We start from the raw sequence: 13988 nt of genomic DNA on the forward strand, positions 1-13988 counted from the left end.
AAAGTAATAGGTTTCACAAAGCAATTTAGCACTGCGACGACAGATGTCAAAGCAGCGACTAGACAGACAGCCCCACCACTTCTATGGAAATAATTGCCTACATGTAAAACTGAAACGCGACGGCTCCACTTGGGATGTTCGTAATGCGATGCGATACGAACAAACTTGAAAGGCACACGACGTGACTTTACATGAAATTACAACATCCATGACTTGCTTCTTTTTTCTTCTTTTATCTGGACTTCTAACTGTAGCAGCAGAAACGCTTAATTGCTATCCCTGTTCACCTCTGCAAGCCATCTATCCAAACAACGACCTTACAATAACAAGGAAAACAGGACAGAAAATGAAAGTACATTGCCCCAAGCAGATATTTTGACCTCATCGCACCGCAGCACACTCCATTTTGCTGTAGCAACAGAGGAGCTCTGCCAAGCCCAGTCTTCATCGTGTGGCTCAGGAAACACACACCGAGTGACCTCCTTAGCCCAGGTAATGCTCTCCACCTTTCTCTGACCATTGTTCCTGGCAAGTGGCCAAGGCAAGAGACACAGAAACCCTAATCTGTCTTTCGGATTATTCTTTTTGGATGTAGGAAAGCACAAGTCACAAAAGATTCTCTATTTCTCTCTTCATTGAGCAGCAAGAGATGGGGGGGGGGGGAGGATAGGGGAGGTGTTTGCTTTTGATCTGTCAAATAATTTAATCATGCAGCTTTTCAGCACACAACTTGTTTGCTCTTAAACTGAGAAAATTCATTCTTAAAGACACCATATAAGAGGAAGTTTCAGCCTGCTCTTTCACACAAATTTCAAACCAAAGTAGGTAGCATGGCAAAGGACATAAGACTGTCAGCGGCCACATAAATCCACAGTATGTTTAACCTTGCTTCACACTCAATTCAAAGCAGAAGCTTCAAAAAACATGACCCTTAGAAAACATGCAAATAAAAACATGAAGAAGATGCAAAAATATTTACAGTGTGCGTTTTAAAATTAATCTTGGTTCCACAGTTTTGGAATTGGACAAAATACAGGGGCACAGAAATCTGAGAGGAGCTAAAGCTCTCAGCTTCTGGCAACTCGGACCCCTTGCCACACTTGGGCTGCTTTTAGCGTACAGCCCAATAACCCCATTCCACGAGAACCCACTTAGTCACCTCTGCTGGGGTACCGCACAAGCAAAGCATAGATACGTCCCTTTGGATGGGAACATGACAAAAACCATGACTGGATCAGCCTCGCTGCAGAACGTAATACCAGACCAACAAAACTTTATCCAAAAAAAAGATTTACATTCAGAACTGAAAGTCTTCAATTCTTCCACTGTCCTCCAAGTGGCAAACAGAGCTGGAGTGCTCTAATATTTAACATTAAACTATAGGAAAAGCCCTGGATTTCCTGGATAAAGGGTTTTCCAAATAGCAAAACAAAATTGCACATCACTAACGTTTCTTATTAAGCCACATTTTATTATGAGGTTGAGGTTGCTGCAGGGGCACTGAAATAAAGGAAGGCATCCCCAGAGAACTACAGAGAAATGACTAACAAGCCAAGAAAGTGACATGTAACACTTGCCTCAGGCATGGGAAATCTCAAACCGGGTCTCAAAGAGAAGCAGGCTCCCTTTCAGGCAGGAGGCATCACCTCAGGCGAATTTCTGAAGCCTAGACGAGGGCCGAGTCGCTGGGTGCTGACTGAAGATACCACATCTCCTCAGTCTCATGCTTGAAAGGTACGTATTTCCTTCAGGGAAGCCAGAAGAGCTTCATAGACAGCTATTTTTTTTAATTATTTTATCTTTTAATCAGATCACTTCATGTAAAAAAGATTTCTAAAAATTAGAGCTGTTTCTCTAATAGAAAATTTTATGGGATTCTTAAAGAAGCAATAAAGAACTGTTTAAAGTTTCAAGGAAAAATTTATTATATTCACAGCTTTATTATGGTTCATCTATTCCTTGACAGCGACACACCACAAAAAGTTACCGTGTTCATTTTTTCATTTAGTTCTCCTGCACGATCTTTTCTTGAGAATAAACTCCTTCCACCTTCAATATTGGAGCACACCTTTTTCATGCAACACTTCTCTAATGCATGTAACCTGCACAGCAGAAAATACATGCTTTTCTAAGGATTTTGCTCATTTTCATCAAGAAAGAGAAGTGATTAGATTACAGACTCTCCATGCATCTTCTAAAGAAACTAGTGGTAGTTATATCAGCCTGATTACCTTCACAATTTGATTCTTCAGACTTTGGAAACCTGGCTAGAAAAGTTTAGTTTTTCCCTTGCCACAAACATGTCGCTCACCGAATACAGATACGAAATGGTATGAACAGGCTGCACAAGGATCTATCATCTCCACGAGCAGAGTGGATGTAGGAGGAGAAAGGTGGAAAGAAGTCTGAACACACCAAGTATTTTTAAAAATGCATGTTCTGAGGTTAACAAGGCAGCTGAGGAAAACATGGAAGCTCTGCTACAAGACTGCACGTTGTACGGGAGGTACGCTACGTCCCTCATAAGCAATAAATGCAGTGCTTATAGCTCTCAACTTGCAATCTGCTCGCGAGTGCGAGAGCGGTCCCACTGAAAGCAGTGAGGCTACCAGGTGCCTAAAGATGAGCAAGGATTTGAGCAAAGGAAAATGACATGACAATGACACCTTCCAGTCTAAGCAGCTCCCTCAGAAATGTTTTCTACCTTTGCACCTTCAGGCCCATGAGAATGCGCTAAAGAGAGAAGAATATGAAATATGTATCAATTTTGCTCTTCACTATCACCTCCTCTCCCTCCCCCAGTCTCACACAAACACTATGAATGGGAACAGGCACGCAAGTGGTACCCAAAAGCAAGTTTCACTCATTTGTAAGAGCCGAGTAGATTTCAAGTTGGCAGTGCCACTTTAATTACTTCAAAGAAGCGTGACACGAGAAATAACTGGACAGCTCCTTGAACCGTAACGTGAGTCTTCATGCCTAGAAGAGGAATCTCACTTTCTATCATCAATTCTACTTTAATTTAGGTGGCTGAAACCATACTAAAGCTCCCTCCTGATATCAACATATTTCAGATAGCAACACATGAAAATGCAGAGAGAGCATCAGTGATAAATTCTTCTGACCATTTCCTCCCAGTTTCTTCCTCAGAGTCACTTTCTACTTCAAAAAACAGTTTCATCAGCTGGCCACAAACCAAACATCAGCTTTTGGAATTCACTACTCTGCAACCCAGCTTAAAAGCAAACCCACCCAACAGATGCTAGAGGTATGAGCACCCACGTAGGAAACAGCAGAAAAGGTATGATGAAATATGATGGAAAACACATACCTACACAGGTTATATATTACTTTGTAGATGTAACACTTAGAGAGAAATTTAGTGCCTCAATTTTGCTGTCTGCATGCAATATTAGTAAACAGCTCTTGCTTCTCTGAGTATTGCAAACTAATTGAGCAACCTAGAACAAGTAAGTGTATTATCGATAAAAATGGATGCTGCTTTAGCAGAAGTAATAGAAAGGCTTCAGTCGAGACCCGGGGCAGATCCTTTGCACATATGAGAAAAAGATGTACTCCTTTTGCTGCCTGGATTACTTTTGTGCCACAATGCCTAAATTTGGCAGATGCTTGAATTCATGTTAAAGCACACAGTGACCATCATAGACTGCGACCACATCAGTGAGGCTCCCATGGCACGTGGTCCCCAAGGTGCCTGATACAGCCCCCAAACAGGCAACAACCAAGGAGGTGGGAAGGAGCTGGAAGGCTCCAGCAAGCCTGCTCTGAGCGCTGGCAGATACAACAGCAAAGTGGAGAAATGAGATCTATCCAGCAAGGATATTTAACAGAAATTGCAGTATGGTATTTTGTACAATATATAATGCTTGGGTGGATTCAAGTGAAAAACAAGCTTTGACAAACATCTTGCATGTTTTGCATCAGTGGAAGTTGCAAATAGCTGAATTTGCAAGAGAAGGAAATGCATAAAATCAGAAGCAAGGCAAGTGTGATTTGTTTTTATTTCACTTTTTTTTTTTTTTTTTTTTTGGTCTTTTTGGGGTGGTGGTGGTGATTTATTTATTTTTTTTTGGTCAAGAAAAAACAAGTGTATTGCAAAGCAAACTGTTAGTAACTCACAGAGGCTTATTGCACTGCTTCTGTTCTCCTTCACGTCAAGCACCATTGCTACAAAAAGCTCTTAAAAAAACACTAGTGTCATACCTTGTTCAGCTCAATTGAGAAAATGTACTTAAACGACCTTTTGGAAAGTCAGGTAATGACCTAAAAGAGCTGCTGAAGGGCAGTCTTGAGCTTAGCCTTGCTGTAGAAGGAAAAGTGATGTAAATAAGGTTAACTTCTGCTCTAAGTAATATCGCAGCATCCGTTAGCCTGTCACTAGCATTTCCTGATAACCACAGGAACGGGATGTCAGGCTCAAGCCCCTTAAATAGTTTATAGGTGTGTAGGAGCTGAGAACTAGACAGAGCAGGGCTAGAAATGATAGCAGGGGTTTGGAAATATGGTAATGACTTTAGAAAAAAAATAAATCGCAATGGCAAAACTTGCAAAGACAACTGAAGTGTTGGAACACGCCATTTCCAAATGCAAGGCTGTAACTTGCTGAGGGGAACTGCAAAATACTTAGGAAAACACAGTGAGAAAAATATTTGCTGAATTTTATTGCACCTGTTATTGAAGCAAAACCGTCTTTTTCAGCCTGCAGTGCCCACAAGCTCAAAGCATCATTTCTCTACGAAGACAGGAAGAGTCTGCAGGCTCATATTACCCACTTTAATGCCAGCTTGAGGAGTAGGTGGAGTTTTTAGAGAACTACATAGAAAGTTGTACCTCACATCATCTCCCCTTGCACAGGCTGTTGGAAAGACCTACTGCTATTTCAGCAGTGAAATCACTTCCTTCAAGAATGTCAGCTCTGTGTGTTTACAAAAAGCCAGAAGTCACAGCACATGAAGCAGCAAACGATTTGGCTGACCTTGCCAGCTGAACAATATACAGTCAAACAAGAAAAAGTACGATTGACAAAACAGCCATAACAAAACAAACGAACAAAAAAACCCTACATAGATAGGTGATTTCATGTGTTTTCATTAAGTCATTGCAATTTTTTTTCTCAAGACAAGCCAAACGTTTGATATTACTCAAGGTAAGCATCTTGTCTTTCTGCACATAAATGTTTTCAGTGTAGTTCCCATGTCCCAAGGCACCACAGCAGGAAAAGCTGAACCCAGTGGCTTCAGCAGTGTCATTTCCAGGGTGATGTGCTTAAACTTCACCAGGCCAGTGTGTAGAAGATCACTGTGTGTCAGTGGCTACTAACACTTTAAGAAGTCTGCAGATGCCACTGATACTACAGCAGCAGATGGGAGAGATACAAAGCACAAGGAATCAAGGGTGCCAACTTCACTGTGTTCATGAAAATTTAGAAAAGGGCAAACCATTATGTAAGCAAAATGGTATTTTCCCATTATTAAAAACACTCAAGATGGAAGTTTTCCCAGATATAGTTTAGTAATATTTGTGCAGACTGTTAGCGTTTTATAATTTAAGTATTAGTAATACTTCAGGGCTTAGCAGAAACTTGATCTTCCAATCAAGCTAGGATGTTTCAGTTATTTTGCTGTATGTCCTTAAAAATAACTGAGTGCATAGCACTGCGTCTTCAGCTACAAAATTATAATTTCATCTACAGGTATTATAGATATCTTCATGGTAACTTTCTGAACTATACCCTTGCCTGGTGGGGACAGGGTGAGAGGGAACAGGAAAAAGGAAGAAAAAAAGGACACCCAGCAAAACCAACTCCCCCTCCTGACTTCCCTCAGAACACCATTCTAGTGTACCTGGATGTTTCCTTTTTTCCTGCTGCTCAGCCAGCAAAGGTTTTGTTGGGAAGTTCACCTCATTACTGTCTTTACCTTCTAAACAGTTGTCAGTAACAACACGCCCTTTCACAAAACTTTTGATATAATATTATTCAACAAATATTAGGGTTAGGATTTATGGGAATGATCTAGCACAGTAAAAAAAAAAATAACACAGGACTGTCATTTAGTAGAGGAATACATGCATGTTCAGAGGAAAACAATATCCTTTTCTTCAGGGATTTTTTTCAACCAGTTGCTGCAAAGGAGAACTGTATAATAAACTTTTAATTTCATAGTAACATTAGGTAAGGAAGGAAAATTACAATAGGCCAGGTACCATGTCATCCCTGATATACTACTACACTTCTTTATGAGCACATTACAATTCAGAGAGCTAATAATAAAAAGAAGTGATGCTGAGATGATGAATTGATGCTATGCAATTAGACCTATTAGAATTCACAAGAGCCGACAGGCAATAATCAAACCACTTTCATGCTGCCCATTGCAATTATCTTTGCACTTAAGAATCAACAAAGCACATAATGACTTGCTCTCGATTAAGGAATTCATGAGAAATGGAATTTTAATTAGTGTGTAGAAAATTTGGGCCATTTATTACTTTACAGGACAACAGATCGTGAAAACTAGTTGAGTAGTTAAAAGCGTTCAACAGAAGCTCAGGTCCAAAAAGTTTACACCAATTCATCCAACAAGTTCCCATCGCTTCCCTTGAAGCAACATGACCAAAGCAAGTTCATATTCACTTTGGCTAAACTGAGGAAAATTTGTCAGAGCTTGAGACTGAAATGCTACCCATTCAGCTGATGCTTTCAATTACCAGCTGATGAACAAATGAGATCGCATTACATTTATTCATGTTATGAGCCACAAATACCACAAGGTCTAATTCTACATTCTCGTCACAAGTAGGACAATAAGACAATGAAAATGTATCATCAGTTAAAATAAACACAGTCTGAATAGCAACTTGAATATTCATTTAAGTTTTCTTCTAAAAGCCCTCGATAGGAAGATTGTTTAGTTTCAAAAGAAATTACTTAGCATTTGCTGACTCAGTTATTTACTAATAACACAAACAAAAACACCAGCCAACGAGTTTTAGAAATGCAGCTCCTTGATCATACAGGTTGATTAGGAAATTGAACAACGATGCTCAACTTAAAAAAAGCTTTTTTATTTTTTGAATACAGAAATCCGTACTTCAGGTGTGAACCCCAACAGTGCATAGAAGATAATGTGGTCTGCACGAGGAAATGAATCCTCAGTCAGTGTGATACAAAGTAACACATCAATTTTGGAAAAATGTAGCATTCGTTTAAAAAAATTATTGAAGGTCCAAAATAGTTCAAAAACAGTTAATACTGGGAGTATCTGTATTACACACAACCAAATTATTTGTATTTGGATTTTTGTGTCATTATTATCTGAAAAAGCACGCCTTGTGCTTTTCAATCCTCTGAGTTTTCCGTTTTGCTTTGGATAAGCAATCAGATATTTAGTGCTAAAAATCTGTCAGAATAATATACTTGACTTCCATTGTCAGGGAAATACACCGGTGTTTCTGGTTCTTGATTTGGAAGGGGGGAGCCCTGTCTGATAGCCCCATTGAACTAACACTCACTACAGCCCAAGCAGCTCATTTTCGGTGACATTTCAGAGAAAAAGGAAAAAAAAAAAAAAAAAAAAAGTAAGGCAGGGGCCATCCCTGCCACCATGGGGACCTCGGCACAATGCTGGGAAGCCATCACTTTTGCTCCACGCAGAAGCTCTGAGGACAGGGCACTCGTGGAAACGTCTTTCCATTCCAGCCCTGACATCTCCAGAGCCACTGGGACAGCCCCTTGGGAGCAGGGAGAGCTCACGGCAGGTTCAAGCAGCTCAACGTGCTGCTGTCACTTGCGATCAGGTGAGGACTGGTGACCAGCTGGCTCCGACGCGAGGCCACGAAGCTGGCACCAACCCCTCCCTGCTTCGCTTCCCACCCTCTGCTCTCGTGTCAAGCGCAGCATGTTTATACCAGCACGTCTCAGCCAGGGATGTGGCATAACCCATTTACTTTGCTGGAAATGATGAACGTCAGTGGTTTCTGTGAAAATAATGGAATTTGACTGGCCTAGGTGTTGTGGCAAAGATGCTTTTGGAAAGGCCGTGAGAGCGGTGAACCTCCTTGGAGTCCCAGGGTGGGCACGGGGTGAAGAGTTCAGCCATACCAGAACTTTTGTTCAGGAGGCAAGCAACAGTATCATTACTTGAAAGGCGAAACAGAAGTCATTCAAAATATGCTTACAAGGAAAAAAAAAAAAAAAAACACACACACACGGTTACTCCAAAAAGGCCTTCTAGATTAACAATGTCATAAAAAGCACCACACTGCTGAGGATTGCTCCAAGTGAACCTGAACTAAGTGATTCTCTGTGCAGCAGGATTTACAAGATCATGGCTCGGTACCTTATTAAAATTAGGGTTGCGTTAATTAAAGCCTTCTTTCAAGTGATAGATGACTACTGTGGGTACAAGCTGTGCATATTGTTGAAATTTCATATTAGGAATAGATAACACACATGAAGTGGAGAGCCCTCAGTAGAAATAAATCTGGGAGACCGCTCCTATGGAAGCGAGGATTAGTTATAGCGTGATACAGGAAGGGGTGGACACACAGGAGGTTCTGTGAAATTCACAACTTAGAAGCACCCGAATTTCCCAACAATCTGTGAACTAACACTATGCTTTCCAAAATCCTGCTGGAAGCCACAGAGAGATTTACAAGGAGACCTGAGAGCGTTAACAACAACTTCCCCCTCGCACACACACACACCCAAAGGCCTTTCATTTGAGAGTTTAGAAATACTTATTTCTTTTAAAAAGGATGACAAAGAAAAGCAGAAGACAGAAATGTGATTGATATACATAGGACAGAGAACAATGCACTTGGTTATCCTGAAAACTTTTCACCTAAAACCTCCTAAATTTCTTCATTAAATGCTACTCGAATCTAGCCCTTACACAGCTGATCTGCCCAAAAGCTGTATTAGATTCCTTCACGCTATCTGTGTTTTCAGGGAATTCCAATTCCTTCCTTATTCCCATGACTAAAAAGTAATCTGAACCTTGGTATTTTAAATTATTAATGAAGCGTACAAGGACTCTGGGTTATGTTAGAACAAAACCAGCTGGGAATATGCTTTTTTTTTTTTTCCTTCACATTTCAAAGAGCTAAGAGCACTTTGCTAACCATACTGAGGGTCACTAACAGCTCTGAACCACGAGAAGCCTGTCTGCACCAGAGACAACAGACCCACGAGTACCTTCTGCAAATAGAGCAAGCTGAACGTCTGGGTAAAGTTTCCAGAATTAGCTCAGAGAGGGCATTGTCACAACTGAGGAGACTCAAAACACGTGGGTCTTACTCCAAGTTTTGACCCAGTAAATGTAAAATCTCTAAATGTACAGGCCTGTGTGCAGCATGAGCTCAATTTGAAGTGTAACCATAAACTTATTTATGTGCACTGTTTCTGCAACTTCAGTGGGAATCAAGAAAAAAACTACAACTGCAACATATTCTTAGCAATTACTTGGTTTCGGCACTGTAGGTGTCAGTGCTGGCCTATGGAGTAACTAAGCACAGCCACCACAATAATTAACATTGCAAAAAAGATAAACACACTGATGAAACAGTGTTATCAGGAGACTTTTCTGCCTGTAACGGAGTGAGCCACTCCCAGATGGGACCCAGACATTTCTGTACCTTGGACTGGTATCATGTTGATGAGAAGCTGCTCCTCTCCCCTGCTCTCCCTCAGAGGAAAGCATCCTTGCTCTGGGGAGCTAATTCCCTGCCACGACTCAGGGCTGCGCAGAAAGGCACCCCACAATTAGGCACAGCTACAGGAGCCTTCTTCAGAGGGATGAGGCTTTCAAGAAAGTAAAGAGGCAATTGGGCCTTGTTGACCAGAAACCGGGACAGTAAAACCCCAGAGAGTTGGCACTGATTGGCTTTTTATTTCTGCATTTTACTGCAAGTAAACCAAATGAATGAAATGCAGCCAGACATCTTTCAACCGCACAAATCTATTTAAACCCAAGATTTCTACCTTGCATTCAATACTCTCGCGTAAGGTTGCCTCTCCTTTTTCACTCCGCCCTTACCCTTCTTCATTAACATCCTAACATATGATAATGATTTTCTGAAATACAGAATTAAAACAAATCATGTTTTAATAGAAATAAATGGAGCAGAAGACAAACAAATTGAAACAGAGAAGTATTTTTTTTAAAAAAACTTTCATGGAAATAAAAACAATTAGCACATTAGCACTGGGTGTAATAATAAAATCAGCCAATTAGTATATTTAAGTGATTACCAAATTGAATCAAAAAGATTAGCTAAAAAAATGGATAAGCTCTGCTGAGATAGCAAAGAGATAGTCTGCACTGTTCTCCTGTGCATCAAATAGTGTTTATGAAACAGCAGATTTATCACCAGAAATGTTACCTAATCTGATCTCTCTTGCTGTACTGGTGTTTGAAGAAGATTCCTTAAGAGTAAATGAGATTATAGCTCAGCCCATGTTAATTGCTGCTGTAATACTATTCACAGCTTTCTTTGACATCAAGATTTACTATGGAGTTATAATCAGTTTTTTAGGAATGCTACCAACTAAAAAACAAAAAGGTTTAAATATTAATAGCACTTGAAATGCTTCTCTCCCAGATGGCAACACAGCTGACTGCAGTTCCCTGCTATAACACAGTGCTGTTTATCCTTTGAACGTCCCCAATATAAAACCGTTTTAATCTTTTGTTGCTGTTGTAAAACTTGATCTGCTGTGGGACAACATAATTAAGTGTCAACTTCGGGATATATGGTACGAGAAGCAGATAGAATAATCCAGCCCGTACGTCACCAATAATTCAGTTTACGGCTGAGTGGTAATGGGATTCCAGATTATTAGCTGAAAGGCACAGTATTTTACCCCTCGCAGGACTGAGCTAAGGTGTATTTCTGTTGCATTCAGTACATTTTCAGTGCCTTTTCTTGCTGCTCCTTTTTCTCTTCCATTAGCCTATTAGAAGGCTGACGATCCTCACGCTGGATAGCTGTGCTGCATTGCCAACTGGAAAGAAACAGCACTATGATTTGCAGGGCCTGATGATCTCTCCTGTTAGTTCTTGTAAAAGTTATGGAGCAGTTATGAAATCAAATATATGCTGCGTAAGAAGACTAGCAGAGGAATGGGATTTTGCATCCGTATCTTCACAAAGATAAATGAAGGACAGTGAACAATTAAGAGTGCTGTCTGGGGTTTGAACACCTATCTGGACATCTACCCATGCCTCTCTGCAAAGACACGTACATGAGATTGCATGCCACCAACAAGCCAGCACCTGCCCACGTGGTCCCTATAATAAAGGGTAAGAAATACACATTGAAAACAGGGCGACTGGGAGAATTAGCAGAAGCAGTAGAAGAATTGAAACTAAACTCTAACACAGATTAACAATTGTTAAATCTATTCATTGGCTTGAAGCAAAACTATTATGCACTCGAAGAAAATAATGCACTCAAAGTAGGCAGCATATGCTGCAAAATGCCTGGCCATCAGAACAGCCACAGCAGCCTCAGCAGGCTGATGTGACTCTCAAAGCCGATGCACGTAGGCCAGGTTTAGCCCAGGTCCCATGCCAGCGTACTGAGTAACAATGGCCGAGCAAACAGCTTGGCCCCTGATGCACCAAAAGGCACCCCATAGTTCATATTTGAAAGCCCTGTGCTTGAACAGGGGATGCTCCTATACACTGGCAAGTCTGGTAAATAGAGCAGCAGCAATACCAGGCAGCTCGTCTGAGGGCCCTGCTCAGCAAACTGCCCCATTTCACACTAAAACGGCATCAAAACGCTCTGCCACCTGTCCTGCAGCCACACACGTGGCAGAGCTTTTCTTCCCTTTTAGCCACCGCGATGAATTGCTCCTCCCGAGGGCTGAGCCGCACTGGGTGAAGCAAGGCAGCGAGATCTCATCTTCGAGGCACCGCCACGAAATCCCTCACACAAAGGGCAGAAGGGTTCGCTTCACTGGCACGCAGCCTCTGTCTACAGCAGTTAACCTAAATGTGTTTACTTTATTACCCACAATGTGCATCCGTGGAAAGACGATGCAGTGTGTTATTTAAACACAAGCCATTATGAATATTTTTATACTGCTGCTATTCCCCCCCAGCGCGCATTATTTCCATTTTAGCTCAGTACTTTTTCCTCAGCGAAGGCTCCTTGGCGTAGGTCCACGTGGGAACATCAACTGATAAGACTTTAAATCAACCTCCTTGTTAGTGGAAGCACACAACACCATTATCCAGTGACTTGATATTCCTGCTAAAGAGCAGGAGGTCAAATCTCTTCACTGAGTTAATACCTCCGCAGCATAATTCCCCAGCTGGCACATCGAGAGAAAGCTGCCTCACTGCACGGCTGAGCCCGGGCCACCGGGACTCACAACGGCCCTGGGCACGGACAGCTTTGGGAAAGCAGCCACCTCCACCGAGCTCAGCCACGCAGGCAGATGCTCAGCTCTAAATAGGCAGGCAGGTCAAGAGGAGCACACAGCCGTGTCCTTTCATTTAAATGCTACTAGAGGCAACCAGACATGCATCAGCATTTCGATGCGATGCTGTTTGGTATTCAGGTTGGAACGCAATTCCAGATTTCGTTTTAGCATGTGTTTCATACAACTCTAAAAAGATCAACCACATCCCTGCACCTCTGTAATGACACCACCAACTTTCTGGAAAGAAGCCTTTTCCTACCAGCTTTTGAGCAGTTCAACAGCAGGAAAATAAGAGTAAATCATTCAAACCCATTTAGTAACTTAATACCCAGCCTTGAATCACTTTCTTTTTGAGTAGTTAAGAAGCCTGACATCAAAGAAGTGTTACGCTGATGAGGCAAACCAGAGAAGTTTGAACAAGTTACCTGGACCAGTAGCCCAGTTACCCCAAGATACTTACCAAGAACCCACCCAACAATTCTCAACTGAATGAGCTGAAATCAATTTGATAACCACCAACTGATTTGTTAGACAGCATACAGAGAATAATAATAAAAAAGTTAAACTCTTGTGCATTTATGGTAGCTTCAAAATGGCACTGTAGATTACTAGTATTATAATTACATGGCAATTTCATCATGAGCAAGGAAACCTATAGCTTTCTTATCAGGATAAAAAAAACACAGGAGAATACTATTGGCCACCTGAGCCAAGAATTAATTTTAATTTGAGAAATCTCATAAATGTGTATCTTCTGCTGTACGTTACATGAGAAAAAGTACTCCACAGTTAAAATAGGGCTTAACGTTAAAACATTTCAAAAATATGGAAATGAATGCATGCAGACGATGACGAGGTTATAAGGTTGAGAAACACTAAATTATAAAGTTCAGAGATCAGAGACTGATCACAAAACGCGAGAAGGATTGTACCAGCATGGTAAATACAAAGCCATTTAGAATATCATCACATGAAATGTTGTGAGGGAAACCAAGAAAAATAAAAGTGTTTCCTTCATTTATTTTGGGGAAGGTTTTCTTCAGCACTGAAGTTTGTGGTTGCAAAGGACTGAGGCATTTTGCTGAACCACTGAACGAACAACCAGTGACAAAAATATGTTTTGCTTTATTGTCATGCCCATGTCCCAGCTGGGTCTACTTGAAGCACTGAGTCTCAGCTCAATTCTGTGCCAGTTACTCCTTGGCCTTCTGGCAGCATTTTTGCCAGACCTAATTGGCTTTAAGGGCTCTCTGCGCGAGCTCACGTGTTCACATGATGCGAACATGAGGCACTGGGAAACTGTGCTGGATTCATTCCTCTCCAGTTAGGCATTTGCAGAAAACATCTGCTATTGAGGAAGAGAGGAAGAGATTTAAAAAAAAAAAAGTCTGACTTTCAGCAGAGATAGGAATTTTTGCCAAGACGCTATCACATCTTTAGAGACACCCTCCATCCATTTTTCCCCCCTCCGTCACTTGGCCATCCTTTTGAAAGAATCAGAGCACCATCTCACAAAAAGAAATACTATTTCCTA

The 13988-nt window shown here is 41.2% G+C and overlaps 1 protein-coding gene across 1 annotated transcript in view; it reads right to left on the reverse strand.

The window, feature by feature from the left end:
• Positions 1 to 13988, reverse strand: part of MACROD2 (mono-ADP ribosylhydrolase 2) — an 856291-nt gene that overhangs the window by 367518 nt on the left and 474785 nt on the right. The gene's annotated exons all lie outside the window — the stretch shown is intronic.

This window comes from Netta rufina (genome assembly GCF_964035555.1).
Source record: "Netta rufina genome assembly, chromosome: 3".
Lineage (NCBI taxonomy): Eukaryota > Metazoa > Chordata > Aves > Anseriformes > Anatidae > Netta > Netta rufina.